The following is a 20,186-nucleotide window of genomic DNA, read 5'->3' as shown; positions in this document are numbered from 1 at the left end:
GTTTACCAAGCACTTTAGCTGCTGTTGTCCCTTCAATTCTCGCTTCTCTTTACCTTCATTTCATTTCACGTTTGGAATTCTAATGTTGGGTACATGTCTCTCACACTTACCCCAACTTCCACAATTTTTTTCAGAGCACAAATTCAACATTTTGGCGGTTTTTAACAGATAGGAAAGTACGCGTTTCTTGCATTAATAACATATACTGGAAGTGACGGATGTCTTCCAGATGGATTGAGCGGCTCCGTGCGTCAAGTCCTATGACCTTGTGACCTTACGTGCAACCCCCTATTCACACACACACATATACACACATTCACACACATACATATATATTCACACACACACACATATATATTCACACACATATATATTCACATACATATATACACACACACACACACACACACACACACACACACACACATATTCACACACACACACATATATATTCACACACACACACACACACATATATTCACACACACACACACACACACACACACATTTCACACACACAACTAAAATACACTGTGCAAAACGAATATTCAAATCGTGCTGTAGAGTCTTTTGCTGAAACAAAATGCTGCTTTTAAATAACGTCCAACAAACACAGACTTACCATAGAGAAAGCAACTGAATATTTGAATGATTTTTCAAATCCTGTTGTAGTCTGTAGCTGAAACACAATGCTGCAACACAATTGCAGCTTTTGCTGAAACACAATTGCCGCTGTGACTGCAACAAACACACAAACATTGACCAGTTCTGTAGAATTATTCAACACCTCGTGCACTCCGCCTTCTGCAGGCAGCGCCATCTTGCCTCCGACCGGAAATGACGTCACCGCCGCTATCTTGCCTCCGACCGGAAATGATGTAATCACCGTCGGCTTACCGATCACCGGAAATTATGTCATCGCCGCCATTTTGCAACCGCAAAAATCACAAAATGAGCGCCAATTTTAAATTTAAACACAGTTCTGGTCGAAATAAAAAGCTTCATTCGTGCATTACTCGCCGGAAAACGTTGCAACAAATGCATTTCAATTTACATCAACATTTCAAACACAATAGACATCATGCTTTAGCTACCTGAAAACCGGTGCAACCATTTTAAAACCCAACAGAAACAAATTTGCAAACCCTTTATAACAATAACAAATGGTTTTTATTTTCAATTCACAGTTCAAACACAATATAGATAGACAAATTTGCAACTGGTTTTTATTTTCAATTCTCAGTTCAAAAGACAATATCGATAGACAAATTTGCAAAAGCTTTTTATTTTCAATTCACAGTTCAAACACAATATAGATAGACAAATTTGCAAATGCTTTTTATTTTCAATTCACAGTTCAAACACAATGCAGATAGACAAATGTTCAAATGCTTTATAACAATAACAAATGTTTGTTTATTTTCAATTCACATTTCAAATACAATATAGACAGACAAATTTGCAAATGCTTTTTATTTTCAATTCACAGTTCAAACACAATGTAGATAGACAAATTTGCAAACGTGCAAATGCTTTTTATTTTCAATTCACAGTTCAAACACAATGTATAGACAAATTTGCAAACGCTTTATAACAATAACAAATGGTTTTTATTTTCAATTCACATTTCAAATACAATATAGACAGACAAATTTACAATGGTTTTTATTTTCAATACACAGTTCAAACACAATATAGATAGATAAATATACAAATACATTTCATGTTCGATACACATTTCAAAAGACAATATAGATAGACAAATATACAAACTCTTTCCAACAAAATGCCAAGAAACTTCAGACCATGGTGAATGGTGAACAAACATAATAATAATAATAATAATTTAATTAATAGAGCACTTTAAAAACAAACATAGTTGCAACAAAGTGCTGTACATCACTAATCATTGACAATAAAAAGTTAATACACACCAAAGATAACAATCAAAAGAAATAGTAGAAAAAGACATGTAAAATAAAGAAACATCAAAAACACCAAAGACAGAAGCAAAGTCTCAGGCACGGTCAAAAGCCAGGGAGTACAAATGCGTTTTAACACTGGATTTGAAGATGGACAGTGAGGGGGCCTGTCTGATGTGCAGCGGCAGGGTGTTCCAGAGTGCCGGAGCAGCAACAGAGAAGGCTCTATCCCCTCTGAGCCTCCGACTAGACCTCGGTACCTCCAGGAGCAGCTGACCAGCTGACCTGATAGACCGGGCAGGAGTTATGGGTGGAGCAGCTCAGAGAGGTTTATAACAATCAACCATTCAGAGATTTAAAAAACAAATAACATAACTTAAAATGAACCCGAAAGTGCACCGGGAGCCAGTGTAGGGAGGCCAGAATTGGCGATATGTGCTCCCTCTTTCGAGTCCCTGTTAAAAGGCGAGCAGCAGCATTCTGAACCAACTGGAGACGAGCCAGTGAAGAACGAGCAACTCCAAAATAGAGTGCGTTACAGTAATCCAGCCTAGATGTAATAAAGACATGGATTACTGTCTCAAAATGCTGCCGCTCGAGAATGGGCTTCACCTTCGCCAGCTTCCTTAGGTGAAAGAAGCTGGACTTAACCACCGCGCATATTTGGCGATCTAATTTAAAGTCACTGTCCATCCTAAAACCCATGTTCACAACTGTTGGCTTCACGTACCTTGACAATGGACCTAAATCAACAAATGGAGGTTCACGGCAGCCATTGGGATCAAATAAAATCACCTCTGTCTTCTTTTCATTAAATCCAAGAAAGTTTAGGGCCAACCAGGACTTAATGTCATCAAAACAAGACAGAAGCGATTTTACAGAAAAGGCATCTTCCCCCCTCAGCGGCAAATAAAGCTACATACATATCAATTGGCTGAAAAAGCATATGCAGGGGACTCACCTCGGAGTAGAGCTGCAGCTCAGAGAACCGTGACCACTTCACTTCGTGGTCGGGAAGAAAGTGATTGAAGCGGGACGCTTCCGGGTTTTATAGCCCCTCCCTCCCCTGCCGCCAGCGGGGGCAGTAGAGAGAATGGGGAATGTTGTAAAAACATTAATATCTCGGTCATATTTAATCGACGGGAAAAATCCTCGGCACACATGCGGCAGAGGGGGGCTCTGAGGGAGGTGGCCAAAAATGAAGGCCGTAGGTGGCGGCGTTCTCTCGGAAATCGCAGCACAGATTGGGAAAAGCGGTCAAGAACAGAGTTTTAGTAATATAGATATTGGATACTTTTATGATCAATTTGTGAACTTTCCCCACTATTGTAGAAATATTATGAAATCACTAATTTAATTTAACATGTTATTTTAAGCTATGTTGATTGTTGCAAAAATATATAAGATTATATTTAGTCTTTAGTCTTTGGAGATACAAGTGTGGAAACAGGCCCTTCGTTCAACTGAGTCCGTGCCGATCAACGATCACCAGTACACTACCACTATCCGTCACACTAGGGACAATTTTAGAACTTACTGAAGCCATTTAACCTACAACCCTATATGCCTTTGGAGTGTGGGAGGAAACCGGAGCACCTCGAGAAAACATATGTAGTCACGGGGAGAACGTACAAACTCCAAACAGACAGAACCCATAGTCAGGATCGAACCTGGGTCTCTGGCACCGCTATGCAACAACTTTACCACCGTGCCACCTTAAATTAACATTATTCAGAAATTAGATTAAAAATTAGTAGACTGTTAAATCAAAACTATTAATGCAGGATCCTTGGTGTCCTAAGTGTGAGTACATACTTGCAAGTGTGCCTATATACTTATTGTACAGTATTGTACATTCTATTAAATATACAGTAGTTACAGGATTATTATCCTGTCAAAGAACCATGTATGAGAACTGAGATTGAGTCTTCAATTTACAACAGAAATCTTTAATGCTTTACCCAATGCTGGCAGCAAGACAACTCAAAATGGCTGCACACTCACACACTACAGACAGGATAACCTATATACAAAACATCTCCCTTTGTCCTGCGCAGCGCCACTTGCTGCACGGGAGGAGCAACGGGTCCTCCCACCCCACACAGTCCACGAAACATCACACTCCCCCTTTCCAGTTTGAACGTCTCTATTCCTGAATGAGTCGCCTTGGGGGAATACCACGATTGCAACGTGTCGATTGACAAAGGACCACAGGCAGAGCAGCGGGGAGTTCATCTGGCGGAAGTTCGTCAAAGTCTGGCACTCCAGTATCCACACGATTCAGCACCGGGGTGTGGGACTGCTTGATTCTGGTCAGGTTCTGTGCAGTTTTCGCTGGAGGAACGCGGCTTCTTAATTGGTCATCATGCCGTCGACATTGTCCTAGGACGGTGTACATTTTGGTTCCAATGTGAGCCATGATCCTGCCAGCGCACCATTTGCTTTGCTTGGCCATATAATTGCAGTAATATACGTAGTCGCCAATGTCGAATTTGGACTTGTTCAACTTTGTTAGCTGAGTGTGCGCCGTATAAGAGTTACGGGTTGGTTTCAAAACTGATAGGAGAGAGTGCGCTTGACGACCGAGCATCATCTCCGCTGGAGTTCGACTGGTAGTGTAGTTTGGAATGGTTCAATATTGCTGTAAGAAATCGCGCAATGCCAATTGTTTCGATTTCTTTTCGATTCCCACAGCACATTTCATGGCCTGCTTGAAAATGCTGACGAGTCGCTCTGCCTCACCATTTGAGGGTGGATGAAAAGGTGCTGATGTCAGATGCACGATTGAGTGTTGTTTGCACCAGTCACTGAACATTTGCGAGGCAACTTGGGGTCCATTGTCGCTTATGATTGCTAAGGCCAATCCCCAAATGGTGAACAAATCGTCGAGCACAGAAGTGGTTGTTTCGGTGGTTGGATACTTATTCATTTGGATAACATGTGGCCATTTCGAATGGGCGTCCATGATGACCAGCCAGGGATGGTCCGGCAAAATCTATGTGGCTTCGCTGCCATGGTTGGTCGGGGACGGGCCACACGGAAGTCTTTTCCGGTAGATTCGGCACTGTTTCAGCACATGGTGTGCAGTCCTTGCAGTGGTCGGCTATGTTGGTCTCAATATTCGGCCACCACACATGCATGCGGGTGAGCGCCTTCATTCGCACAATTCCAATGTGTGTCTTGTGCAACATTTTCAGAATTTGTTCACTTGATCGCGGAGCAGAATGCCATCATTTGAGGAGATTTCCGTTTGGGCATTCTGGAATGAGCGGAATTCCTTGTCCAGCTTAGGACTGCTCGGCCACTCCTGAGTGACAAAATGTCATACCTTCGACAAAATGGGGTCTGCGCTCATGCAGTTGGCGACCGTCCTTGCGGAGACGGGGAAATCGGCGATAACCCGCGTGTTGAGCAAGTTCACGTCCATCTCAATTTCCATAATTGCCTCCTCTTTATCGAATATCAGTTCGGGTCCAATCGGTAGACGAAACAATGCATCGGCATTGGCATGCTCGGCAGACTGTCGGTAAATGATGTGGTAATCATATCCCATCATGATCAGGGCCCAACGTTGTAGATGCTGCAACATCATGACAGGCAAACTTTTCTCTAGACTGAAAATAGTCAGCAGCGGCTTGTGGTCGGTGATGAGACGGAAATGTCGCCCACACAAATAATGGTGGAATTTCCGGACACCAAACACGATCGCCAGTGCTTCTTTCTCCACTTGGCTTTTTCTCGGCAGTCGTCAGCCTTTTGGATGCAAACTTGATTGGTTTTTCCTTGCCGTTCGGCATCGTTTGTGAGATTGCAGCTCCAAGACATAGTGGACCAAATGTGTCTTCTGGGTGAGCATCTCCTTCAACCTGGTGAATGCATGGTCACACGTTTTGCACCAGTGTCATTTGCCAACCTGTTTTCTCAGGTTGTTCCATGGTGCGCACAAAATCGAAAGTGCCGGTATGAACTTGCCATAGTATTTAACCTTGTCCCATGAAGCTTTCAAGCTGCTTCACATTTTCGGGCGTCAGCAATTTCATAATGGCGTCCACTCTTTCTTCCGATGGCTTCAGACCACTTGCCGAGATCACATGTCCGAGATATGTGACATGTTGTCGGAAGAATGCACACTTGCCCATGCGCAACTTCATGCTCTAGTTGTTCAGTGCCGTGAGGACCTGTTTTAGGTTCTGCAGGTGTTCTTCCTCTGTCCGGCCGGTGACAATTATGTCATCCAGGTAGACGGCTACGTACGGAATCCCAGCAACCAGATTGTCGACCAGTTTCTGGAAGATGGCCGGCGCCGGTGCCGGTCCAAACGACAATCGGTTGTATCTGAACAGTCCCTTGTGCGTGTTGATCACGAGCAGCTTTTTGTCTCATCGTCCAGTTCCACTTGGAGATACGCGTTGGACATGTCCAATTTTGAGAAGTACTGTCCTCCCTGCAGCTTGACGAACAGCTCGTCCGCTCTTGGTGTGGGGTGTTGATCAATGTGCAATTGGGGGTTTAGTCACTTTGTAGTCGCCACAGATGCGCACCTTGCCGCAAGACCTCTGGACAACAGGCTTCATTCACAGTAAATATCAATTCTGATTTCTGGAAGTGGACCCATTGGGGAAAAAAAAGCAGTTTTAATTGTGAATAGTTTGTGCAATGTAACATGAAATTATGTTGATTTCTGATGATTACTTTTAATTACTTACATAGCAGTAAGTAATCAAAATCACTTTTACCAATTACAGTGAATACCAAATGTTGCCTGGGAACTTGTTCAAGAGCCAGGAGTATTAGCACAACGCTATACACCAAATATATTCATCTAGTATACACAACATCTGGAAATTAAGCCTTCAAGGCGACTGGGGTGTTGCAAATCATGCTACCACAACAGGCTTATTTATTAGTTCCTAATCTCCTTAGAACAACTAAATTATTTAATCTTGCAAATAAGGGTAACTGAGCAGAGTGTTAAAGATCTTCAGGCAAAATGTGTAATGTGTGAATACTCTGTAAACCCACCAATGCAGCTTGCCCAAGGTCCATTAAAATTTTAAAACGGCTGCATCACTGGCGATGGTCACAGTAAACATTCTGGCCAGCTGTTTGATTCTAAGTCAGCTCCTTACTGAAGCAGTGAATGAGCTTCTCTCTGCGAACATTAAACTCCTTCATTCTTTTCTTTGGATTTTAGAGATACAGCGCAGAAACAGATCCTTCGGCCCACCGAGTCCACACCGACCAGCAATTACCCCGTACACTAGCACTATGCTTTGCACGAGGGACAATTTACAATTTTTACTGAAGCCTATTAACCTACAAACCTGGGAAGTAACTGGGAACACCCAGAGAAAACCCAGGCAGAGACAGGGAGAACATACAAACTCCGTACGTAGTCAGGATCGAACCAGGGTCTCTGGCGCTGTCAGGAAGCAACTCTACAGCTGCGCCACTGTGTCGCCCAGTTGGTAGGCTGCGTATTCCATTAGCCTCATAAATAGCATGTTGCTGGGAGCTGAGGGGATAAAGGTGAGAATAGGACAGGCTTAAATGAATTTACAATAAATAGATGGGTTGAGAGTTGGTAGTTATGTTGTATAGTGGTATGTATAGTGTATATGGTATGGTGGTATAAACTTGTTTTTGGTTGTCATAATGTTTACAGAGTATTATGTTTACATATTCTGTTCTGCTGCAAGAAAGAATTTCATTGTTCTGTTTGAGACATATAGCAATAAAACACTCTTGATTTTGTCAATAGGTGGCTGGATGAATGGATGGATGGATAGAAAGATATGAACCATTGTTAGTGCTAAGACAAAAGTTATGCTCCCAAGTCTATGTTGTTTGGAACTTATTTAGAGGCTGTAATGTTTAATAGCTTGATGGTTGCAGGGAAGAAGCTGCTCCTGAACCAGGACGTTACAGTTTTCAGGCTCCTATACCTTCTTCCCGATGGCAGGAGTGAAATGCGAGTGTGGCCAGGGTGGTGTGGGTTCATGATGATGCCGGCTGCCTTTTTGAGGCAGCGACTCCTTCAATATGAGGAGGTCAGTATCCGTGATGGACTGCGCAGTGTTCACCACTTTTAGAAATCTTTGATGGAGAAAGAGGGAAAATAATGTTCAATGCATCGCAAACCATTGCCAGCTCCTCTCAAAGTTAATGGGGAAGGTCAAAAGGATAAGGGAACTCAGAGTGTGGAGAACTCTGTGCAGTGGTGACAGAGCTGGCCAGTGAGATGAGCATAGACTCATAGAGCTGACGGCAGGTGCTGCTTGAAGCACCTGTATGAAAGTAGCTGTTTGCTACACCTCAAGACTACTCGTACCATCACAGAAGCAGTGGCACAACTCAGCAATTGCTTCAAGCATTTGAACACAGCTTTAAAATATAATTGAATATGAGAATCCATAAAAGTCTCCAATGTGAAATAAAGTGTGTTGTTCCTTGTTCAATGCACCTAACATTCCATATGGGGATTTTAATAAAACGCCTTTAAAAAGCAGTAAATGTTGATATTTTTATGTGAGAGACTGTGACTCTGCTGACTTTGTGTTTTGGGAACAGATGCAAGTACTGTTAACAAACACAGTAGTCAGCTTTCTCTTTTCCATTTCTAGCTCAATGTGCAGAACTCTTGTCCTCGCATAACCAATCCAACCATTTTAAACATATACAGACATTCTCTGACTTACATAATAGGTGACTTGTGTAAACTCGCACTTACATAAACAATTCTGCACTCAGTCCCTAGTGCAATCAAGGCATTTTGTAATTTCCAGAACACTGCACAATCTCTCAAGTTTACACCAGAAACAAGCCGGCTTACAAGAGGGCCACGCCCTGCCGAAAGTGCCCCAACGGCGAGACGGAACTCAAGCCGGCAATGGCGGCAGAGGAGTTTACCCAGTAGGCTGTGCACCGCAGAAAGTGCCCCAGACTCCACTGAGACAGTTAATGCTCTCAGTGAGTTATTTCGGGCAGTGGATGGATGGGGATGGATGTCCAATTTACATAGAATCTGACTTACGTAAGGTTTATGGAACATAATGTATTAACGTAATGTGCCTGTATTTGATGAATTCACAAATTAAAAAAGAGTACGTTTGTTGACACAGTTATACAGCGTGAAAACAGGCCCTTCACCCAACTTTCCCACGTCGATCAACATGCCCCATCCACACTAGTCTCACATGCCTATCTTTGGCCCATATCCCTCTAAACTTTTCCTAACCATGTACCTGTCAAAATGTTTCATAAACATTGTGATAGCACCTGCCTCAACTACCTCCTCCGGCAGCTCTTTTGAACCAGTTACCACCCTTTGTATTAAGAAAAAGCTGCTCCTCCGAGTTCCTATTTAATCTTTCTCCCTGACCTTACACCCATGTCCTCTGGTTCTTGATTTGCCTACTCTGGGTAAAATACTTTGTGAATTCACCTGATCTTTCTCTCTGTACGTTTACCCAATCTATTCCTCTCATGATCTTGTACACATCTATAAGATCACACCTCATCCTCTTGTGCTGCAAGGAATAGAGTCCTAGCCTGCCCAACCTCCCTGTAGCTCATCCTCGTAAACCTATTCTGCACCCTTGCCATCATGGCAACATCTTTCCATAATAGGGTGACAAAAACTGAACACGATACTCCAGGTGTGGCTTCATCAATGTCTTGTACAATGAGAAGTGAATGTAAATAAGAAGTGGATAAACTTTTATCAAGTTAAACCCGGCCAAAGTGCAAGGTGTGCTCCTCTGTGTAACCCATGTCCAAACATAGGCATGCCATTAAAACACCAGCTTGATAGTGCTACTGTAACAAATACTTTAATTGCCAGCGCTTCTATTTGGACCTGCTCTGTAAAGCATGCCTTTATTGAGAGCAGGGAGGTGGCTTAAATTGAATCATCCAGGCTCTGTTTACAGGCCTAAGCTTATAAACAGGATTTATATCCTGTTTAACTAGATTAAAATCAAATACCTGAAAAATTGTTTTGTTGATTCTACTTCAAAACATTTACATTAACATGTGCAAAATTCATTTAAGAATATTTAGTTACAGGAAATGTACCGACCGATAATGTTATTATAATGTTCTGTTTGAATACCAGCCAAGAACCATCAAGTAACTGAAGGACAGCAGTAGATCTGCTGTCTCACAGCGTCAGACACCTAGGTTTGATCCTGATCTCGGGTGCTGTCTGTGCAGAGTTTGCACCTTCTCCCGGTGACCGTGTGGATTTTCTCTGGCCAATCCGGTTTCCTCTCACATTTCAAATACATGCAGGTTAATTGGCTTCTTAAATTACCCCCAGTGTGTAAGATGCTAAAGTAGGATGACATGGAACTAGTGTATGGCGGTTGATGGTTGGCATAGACTCAGTGGGCCGAATGGCCTGTTTCTGCTCTATATCTCCAAACTAAACTAAACTAAACTAAATATGAAGGTTAGTTTGGCTAAATAATATTTCAGCAATTTTAAAGGCAGCGAGTTTAAAAGACATTGAATATTATAGCTTTATACGTGGATTAGTTATAAATAAATTAATTGGAAAATCTAATAGTGCAAACATCTTAAATTCATTTTTAATGTCTCACCTTTCATATTCAATACAGGTACCTGTATTTATAATTGCATCAGAAAGTTATTTCTACTGACGGTAAAAAAATTTGTACGTTGAAAATCCATATACTAAAACAAATTGGTATGTAGAATCAGAGAGACATTGAGCTATTCAGCACATTCGGGCCACTGTGTCCATGCTGACCAATATGGAATACTGGGATGGTCACATTTGCCTGCATTTGGCCTGTAGCCACTCTAAACCTTTCCTCGCCATATATCCTTTGTATTTTTATCTGCTTCCGTTGATTTCTCTAGCAACGCATTCTAGATATGGACTACCTTCTGAGTGAAAAGGTTGTCCTTGAGGTACCTCTTAATTCTCTCCCCACTCAAATTAAGCCCATGACCTCTAATTTTAGAATCCTTCAGCTGTGAAAAAAGTTTGTGAGGGTTCATTTTATCCATTGGCCTCATGATCTTGGACACCTCAATAAGGGTCACGACTCAGTCTCCAACTTTCCAAATAAAAAATTAATTGTGATTACTACAGTATTTGAATTTATTGGTAAAATCTTACATTTGATTAAACAAATGAAAAGGATCCCACAGGTGCATTTAAATGTTTATGACGCATCAGAAAATTATTGTCTAGAGCCAGGATTTCCATTCCAGGCTGTTTATTCCAGCAAATACTTAACTGCTAAATGAAACATGCTGGAAATCTGAAAGAAAAATTGCTAAAACGTTCAGCAGGCCAAGCAGTAGACATTTCAGGTCAAAGATTATTGGTTGAGTTGTGACAGAGGTTTTTCTTTCAATGGATACTGGGTGTTCCTTGCATTTTCTGTTCTTTATTCCATCACATATTCTAGTGTGTAGGATAGTCTTCTTCTTGCGTATGGCATGCACAGTCTAAAGTAGTAGATCAAGGATAAGATCCAGGCCAGGACAGCATCAGTTACTGGGTAGATGGCTATGATGCCCCCAGGGAAAAGCCTCAGTGGGCAGTCATTTGCGATGTGTGGGATGGTCTGGTCTGGATGTCTGCAGTCACAAACAGGGCTGTCTGTCATCCCCCACTTATGCAGGTGATGGGCTGTTCTTGCATGGAGGGTGCAGTTTCTGTTCAGGGTTAGCCATTACTTACGATGGAGGACAAAACCCAGTGGTTTTACTGCGGGATCTATGATAACCTCTCCGTTGTTGGTGTTGACATCTTTCCAGGCTCTGCGCCACTCAGTCTTGGAGTCAAGGTCTTCCAGGGTGTTGGGCCGATTGTTCAAGTCAGCATGGATGGGAAGGTCAGGATTAGCCTCGATAGTGCACCAATCTTTCACCATCCTCGCCCTTCTGTGTATGCTGGGAGGGGTGATATGAGTACAGGGAGCCACTGCAAACGTGTTGACTTGTGATAGTGTTAGTGTACGGGTTGAGCACTGGCCTGCATGGACTCGGTGGGCCGAAGGGCCTGTTTCTGCGCTGTATATCAAAAGTGTAAATCAAGTCATAACAACTGCTGAACAATTTCTGCTGAACCCCATGGTATTACATAATTTACACAACGATATATTTTTCAGCTTCTTTGCACTTAGTTTTTACATCAGTCAAGTGCATTTACTTAGATATAAAATCTGCTTCTTGTTTCCTTGTTTGCTGTTGTAGGAATTCATGAAAATGATTGACTGCTGAATTGATGATTTTACATGCTGACTACATGAAATCCCCTCTAAATAATGCCTGAGTGAAAGTAAAGTTGGGATTTATGAATTTATGAATTGCGAAGTCTTTTTTTGTGCGACGACAGTGCTATTAACTCACCATGAGTTGCAAAATGGGGGCTAAAAGCCAGGTTTCACAAGATGACAGAGATTAGTGACTCAACATTCAATTCCTGTTACTAACACCACACACATAATATACTGGCTGCACACCTACATTTTGGAATATAATACTGTTTACTGAATTACTGAATTCAAATAGTGAAAGACCTGGATAGAGTGAATGTGGAGAGGATATTTTCACGGGTGGGAGAGTCCTGGACCAGAGTCTCTAGGCTCAGAATAAAAGGATGTACCTTTAGAAAGCAGACGAGGAGGAATTTCTTTAGTCAGAGGGTGGTGAATCTGTGGAATTCATTGCCACAGACGTCTGTGGAGGCCAAGTCAACGGATATTTTCAAGGTGGTGATTGACAGATTCTTGATTAGTAAGTGTGTCTGGGGTTATGAGGCGAAGGCAGGAGAATGCGGTTGAGAAGGAAAGATAGATCAGCCATGATTGCATGACAGAATCGACTTGATGGGCCGAATGGCCTAATTCTGCTCCAAGAAGTTATGAACTATGTAGTACTTTGTGCATTGCTGCTACGGGTTCATAGTGTTGCAGAGATTAATGTGTTTCTAGATTTAGAAATGTGCTTTTATATCTCAAACACTCCCCCTGAATTGGCACATTAAGCCATTTGTAATGATAGACAAAGAATTTGATTCTTTCAATCTGAAAGCTATTTTCTCCAAACTTTTTTCCACGTTAAAAATTATGAATAAAGTCTATTTGATTTTAAAAATTATTATTGTTTATTATTGTCACGTGTACCGAGGTACAGTGAAAAGCTTTTTTTGTTGCATGCTAACCAGTCAGTGAAAAGACAACATGGTTACAATCAAGCTGTTTGTCCACAGTGTACAGGTAAAGGATAAAAGGGAGCATCATTGGAGTAAGAAATACTGCTGTTGTAGTAAGTTCATAAGTTTTAGGAACAGAATTAGTCCATTTGGCCCATTAAATCCACTCCACCATTCAATCATCTTTTCCTTTCGACCCCATTCTCCTGATTTCTCCCCATAATCCCTGACACCCTTACTAATTAAAGGTCTAAAGTAGAGGTTTAAAAGAGTGGAGCGATTGGAATGAATGATTTTAGATCCACTTCTGGGATCAGCACACAAAGAGTCACCTGGCTTTGACGCCAGCTTTAGCAAAGTGAACATTTAATGTATAATTTACAATTAGTAATCAAAGATAAATTCCGTGCGTCTCTTTTTGAAAAAAGTTGTTCTAGTCAATACTGAATGAGGGTTTTAGGATATAACGTTTGAACTGCTTTGTGAATAACTTAGAAGTAGGAAGGTCAGTGCAGTTGCTGGAGTAACACAGCTGGATGTGTCTAATGTGAGCCACGTGCAAGGCTTTACATCACCAGGTGTTTGTGCAGTGACCCAGCTGGAGGGAAAAATTATATTTATCAGGAACCATCAAATCTCACAACAAACGTGGGCCCTCCCTGCTTTATGAGTCAAGAGAGTGTGTGCCTGGATTATCGCAGCAGATGGATATGATACTAGTAAAAAGTATCTGAATTAAGTCAACCTTTACATATATTTTCCTAATGCTTCTCGCACATGGAGAAAAAATATTTATTTGGAAAGTAACTCACGGGGCACCACATATTTACACACGATATATGTCACATCACATCCTTTAATGAGCACATCTCATTTCACAATTCGGCCAAACTCACACACCGGCCAATTGGCACCTTCTGGCTTGCAAACAAAAACATTGTGTGTACATTTCATAGTAAATCACATAGCCAACTAATTGACCCCTTAGGATTAGAGTGAACCGCTGTTAATAATTCTGGGTCATTCTGAAGAGGTGGAGTTTATTTTTCTGCCATAGTTTTAGACAAAATCAGGGCATGAATATGTTTTAGTTTCAGTTTTAAAAGTGCAGCATGGAAACAGGCCCTTCAGCCCTCCGAGTCCACACCAACCATCAATCACCCGTTCACTAGTTCTATGTTAACTCACTTTCACACCCACTCCCTGCACACAAGGGGCAAATAACGTACAAACCCTGCACGTCTTTTAGATGTAGAATGAAACCGGAACACCCGACGGAAACCCACGCAGTCACAGGGAGAACATACAAACTCCACATGGAGAGCACCTGAGGTCAGGATCGAATCTAGGTCTCTGGCGTTGTGAGGCAGTAGCTCTACCAGCTGTCCCACCATGACCCTATGCTTTTTCTTAAACTCTAATCTATATCTCTATCTGATAAAATTGCACAATTAGCCAGATGTGTGCTCTCCATGAAAAATATAATCTGGCTAATTCCCGCCAATTGGTCACAGTCAAAACCAGAGCAATAGAAGATATGATGTTCTTTTGACGGCTGTGGGCCTGTACTCGTTGGAGTTTTGAAGGATCACATTGAAACTTACCAAATAGAGAATGGCCTGAATAGAATGGATGTGGAATGATGTTTCCACTACTGCGAGAGTCTAGGACCAGAGGCCAAAGCCTCAGAATAAAAGACCATATCTTTAGAAAGGAGACGAGGAGGAATTTCTTGAGGCTGGTGAATCTGTGGAATTCATTGCCACACATGGCTGTGAAGGCCAAGTCATTGGGTAATTTTAAAGTGGAGATTGATAGGTTCTTGATTAGTAAGGGTGTCAAAGGTTATGGAGCGAAGGCAAGAGAATAGGGTTGAGAGGGCAAGATAGATCAGCCAAGTTTGAATGGTAGAGTAGACTCGATGGGCCGAATTGCCTAATTCTGCTCCTATGTCTTATGAAAATGTGATTAAAGAACGGTCATGTCCCAAAACGTCACCTATCCATCTTCTCCAGAGATGCTGCCTGACCCGCTGAGTTACTCCAGCACTTTGTGTCCTTTTCTGAAAAATGAATTTTGATTTAAAATAGCAACTGGACATTGCAACAGAGCAAAAAATAAGATCTCTGTTAGTACTAAAGATTCCAAAGAATCATACCCATGTTAATGATTCTTGATCACATTGATTCAAATTATGTTAATGAGGGGTGATCTTATAGAGGAGTACAAAATCATGAGGAATAGATCAAGTAAATGGATAGTTTTTTGTCCAGAGTAGGGGAATCGAGAACCAGAGGACAAAGGTTTAAGGTGAGAGGAGAAAGATTTAATAGGAACCTGAGTAGTAACTTTTTTACAAAGAGGGTGGTGGTAATATAGAATGAGCTGCCAGAGGAGGTAGTTGAGGCAGATACTAACACAACGGTTATAAAACATTCAGACAGGTACATGGATAGGATGGGTTTCGAGAGATATGGGTCAAATGCAGGCAGGTGGTTGGGTATTGGCAAGTTCGGCTTGTTTCCATGCTGTACGACACTATGACTATTAGTGAAATTAACAGTACTGAATGCATTAAATATTTGCTGTGTTACACATGATTATTGCTGCTATTTAGTGGTTGCCCGAAATATATCTTTTGTGGTAGGCACGAACTGCAGAATCAATGGGAAGAACACAACATCCTCTCAATATTCATGGAAATTGCTCACAGTCATTAGCAGGGTCTGCTCTCTTATCAGAATCAAAACCCCTACCAATGACGATTAATGACAGAGGAGTAACGAAAAGCCTGAAAACACATTCTATCTGCTTCACACCATGTAGGAAGTCAGTCAGATAATTGACTAATAATTAGGCACATCTGCTGCCGATTAACATGCTTATGGTTGATTGATTTAAAATAAATGCCGTCCATTCTGTAAGATATTTCCACTGATTCCTGACTTTAAAAAATTGTTTTGCTTTTTACATGCAAAACATGAAATGTGGATCTTTTTTTATAGTTGTGGGCAATGATGCAAATAAACTACCCCCCTTAAAAGCCATAATTTACATCAGAAAATAACACAATGCAGTTCAGAAATTATCTATTTTGATCAGATACACGAGATAGACAGATAGGTTACACATGTATTTAAAAGTTTAATATTCTTACAATATAGTATGAATTATAACCATATAACCATATAACAATTACAGCACGGAAACAGGCCATCTCGACCCTTCTAGTCCGTGCCGAACACGTATTCTCCCCTAGTCCCATATACCTGCGCTCACACCATAACCCTCCATTCCTTTCCCCTCCATATAACGATCCAATTTATTTTTAAATGATAAAAATGAACCTGCCTCCACCACCTTCACTGGAAGCTCATTCCACACAGCCACCACTCTCCGAGTAAAGAAGTTCCCCTTATTTGTGTGCCTTATTTAATGCTATGTTGACCTATCATTATATAATTATAAGAGTAAATCTATATTATTCAATCATGTTCCTTGTTGTCTGTCTCTCCCATAAGTGAACAGATTTGACTAAGTTTGCAATAGAAATTGTGCCTTACTTTTAATTAAAAAATTCAGAGCATGTTGTTGTGCGAAATGCAATATTACAATGGATAAACTTAAATTATTGATGAAATGTTAAGCTTCAGTTTAATACAATAAAGGCATTTTCAATTTGAATGTCCCTAAAAGAAAATGGGGATTGAGTGTAGCTTATGTGCAGCAATAAGTTCATAAATCATAAGAATTAGACCATTCAGCCCACCAAGTTTACTCCACTATTCAATCAAGGCTGATCAATCTTTCCCTCTCAACTCCATTCTCCTGCCTTCTCCCCATAACCCTTAACATCCTTACTAATCAAGAATTTGTCAATATCCACCTTAAAAATACCAAGTGACTTGGCTTCCACAGCCTTCTATGGCAATGAATTCCATAGATTCACTATCCTCTGACTAAAGAAATACCGCCTCATCTCCTTTCTAAAGGTACGTCCTTTTATTCTGTTGTTATGCCCTCTGGCCCTAGACTCTACAACTAGTGGAAACATCCTCTGCACATCCAGGGCTTTCACTATTCAGTAAGTTTCAATGAGGTTTCTCCTCATCCTTCCAAACTCCAGTTGTCTCGAAATAAATGCTAACATTGCATTTGCCTTCCTTACTATCAATTCAACTACAAATTAACCTTATGGGAATCCTGCACCAGCACACCCAAGTCCCTTTGCACCTCTGATTTCTGAATCTTCTCTCTCCATTTAGAAAATAGTCTATTACCAGAATGCACGACTCCACATTTTTCTACACTGTATTCCATTGTGATTAACCTTGGTTGTTAATCTGATTGTTGTCAAACCTAATCTAATTAAGTAACACTTAATAAGACTTCCAAATAACTTTGTATTTCTATAAAATGAATGAAACTTACGGTGTTTGGTTCATCTCTGTGCACAAAAAACTCACACCCAGTGGAAGTGGCAAATCGCACTCTGCCTTCCGGTCAACCTAACTTCCCACTGAATTGAGACTATAACTAACTCATTTAAGTAAATTTAAACTAGAAAACAGCGGTAGGAAAATATACCAAAAAAAAGCACCTTAAGGATCTGCTAGTTTCCAGACAGGGTTTTAAAAGGAAGCAAGAGAAAAAACTGGACATCTTGAATTATCATCTTGCAAACCTTTTTCCAATCAGGAGTTGTGGACTCCAGTGGAAAATTGCAAGTAAAATACTACTGCATAAAGAAGTTGTGGAAGAAGGAAAAAACAAGATATGATAAACCATTTAGTTTAACATATGTTTTGTAGACATTATTAGAATCTATAATTAAGGACAGTTGCTTAATGTTTAAAGAAATTTGAGTTGATTAGAGAGAGCCAGCATGGAATTATAAAGGATTGGACGTGCCTAATGAATGGAATTGAATTATTTGAGGAAGTAATTGAACTAGTAGATGGGGAATGTATTTAGATGGAGTTCAGGAAGGCATTCAGCAGAGATCTATGTGGAGACTGTTAACTAAAATTAAAGCTCCTTTCAGTGAAGACACTTAACTGACCTGGTTAGAAGACTGGTGAAATGGCGGAAGAACAGGCTCTTCCACCCAACTCATCCATGCTGACCAAGATGTCTATTCAAGCTGGTTGCATTTGCCTGCATTTGGCCCATATCCCTCTAAACCTTTTCTATTAATATACCTGTCCAATAGTCTTGTAATTAAACATTGTAATTGTACCTGCCATGGCAGCTTCATCAAGCAGCTTCTTCCATATACCTACCATGCTTTGTTTGAAATCAGGTCCCTTTCACCTCTCACCTTAGATCTAAGTCCTCTAGTTGTAGACTCCATCACCCTTGAGAAAACATGGTGGATACTATCCACGCCCCTCAACGTTGTATACAGCTCCACAAGCCAACCTTGAGCTTCCGACCCACCAGGAAAAAAATCTCCCAGCCTCTACAACCTCTCCTTACAACTTATGTCCTCTAGGCCCAGTAACAAACATAAATATTTTCTGCACCCTTTCCAGCTTAAAAGGCATCCTTCCCATCCTTGTATCTCTAAACTAAATGAAACTAAATAAGGAAGACACTTCAACCAGAGTAAAATAGGGTTCTAATGATCTCTCGCTGCTTAAAACACCAAGCTCTTAAATAGATTTATATTCAATTGCACATATGATGCACACTGTAAAATATGCATGCTCCTGTCAACCCAGATGAGTAACCTTCCCATGCTAGTTTCCACCACAAGTTGGCGCTATAGACAGCATAAAGTGCATTGGTGCAAAGCACAACATTTTAAACGGCTGATGTTAAATTAAAGCAACACTTTTCAAAGAAAATGTGTGTTGCAATTGAGCGTATACTGTTTACCTACTATTTAATTCATGTTTTGGTACTCTTGTATATGCTCCACGTTGAAAAATTATGATCTATAGGAAAACGTATTCATTTAATGGTAGGCTTTGATTAATGTATGTGACACAATAAGCAGCGGAAAATAGTTGACCCGGCTATATTGTGTTTTATTTTAATAGAATACAAAGATGAATAAAGTATTATTAAATCTGACAATTTTTCATCTGTCATTTAAATTAATAGCATCAATTATGGACATTAAATCACTGACAGTAGTGAGGGCTCAACCACTGAACAGAGGTAGTGATTAATTAGATTGGATATTTAAAAAGAATAACACGTGACACGTTACTGGGTTTGAAAGAGGACGTGTGTCTCTACTGTAGCTTCATAGTTCATAGGTTTGTACCCATGTGGTAGACAGCGGAGAGCAGACATTAGGACGCAGGGCTGTCCAAAATATTGTTTAAAAAGAAACAAATCCTTAAAAATAGCAAGCACTGCACGGTACAAGTTTTTAAAAATCATTTCACAGTATGAGAAGGGTTATAGCCAAGACTAGTTGAAGCAAGACAAATAGCTTTTTTATAATCTTGGTGAGAAGGAAGGTCAAACATGAATCTTTCAGTTAAACATTACAGTGTCTGAAGCAATTAATTTTGTAAGTTGGTTTCCTAGATATTAAATATTATTTTATTGTTAAAATATTGGTAGGAGGTTATACTTGTTTGAGGGATTATATGACTACCTTGCTATTACAGCATTGGCCCTTCTTCCTCAAGCCTTCTTGCTTCAACTTGGAGTTCATCCCTAAAGTAGTAAAACAAATTAAAGCTTGCACACCCAGTGACAATTCCTTGTAAAGCTTGGTACATCATCATTAATCAGACTTTACTGGACTTTATCTTGCACTAAACTTTATTCTCTTTACCTTGTGTCTGTACACTGTGTACGGTTCGATTGTAATCATGTACAATATTTCCACTAACTAGATAGCAAGCAACAAAAATATTTTCACTATACCTCGATACACGTGACAACAAATTAAACTAAGTTTGTTCCAGCCCAGAAAAACTTTTTCCATGAACATTTAATGGACCAATTGAATCGATCTTTTTACAAAATCCTACAGCTTACAATTCATGCTTTCTGAAATTCTAATCACCAAGAATTATTTCCCGTTTAAACAAAAAAAGGTAAGCAAT

The 20,186-nt window shown here is 40.6% G+C and overlaps 1 pseudogene; it reads right to left on the bottom strand.

The window, feature by feature from the left end:
• Positions 1–2,849: 2,849 nt before the first annotated feature.
• On the bottom strand, positions 2,850–6,496 carry LOC129700601 (uncharacterized protein K02A2.6-like; annotated as a pseudogene).
• Between the last annotated feature and the right edge of the window lie 13,690 nt (positions 6,497–20,186).

The sequence above is a fragment of the Leucoraja erinacea genome, chromosome 9 (assembly GCF_028641065.1).
Source record: "Leucoraja erinacea ecotype New England chromosome 9, Leri_hhj_1, whole genome shotgun sequence".
NCBI classification, from domain to species: Eukaryota; Metazoa; Chordata; class Chondrichthyes; order Rajiformes; family Rajidae; genus Leucoraja; species Leucoraja erinaceus.
The sequence above is the reverse complement of the archived record's forward strand: the minus strand, read 5'-3'. Positions and strand labels throughout refer to the sequence as shown.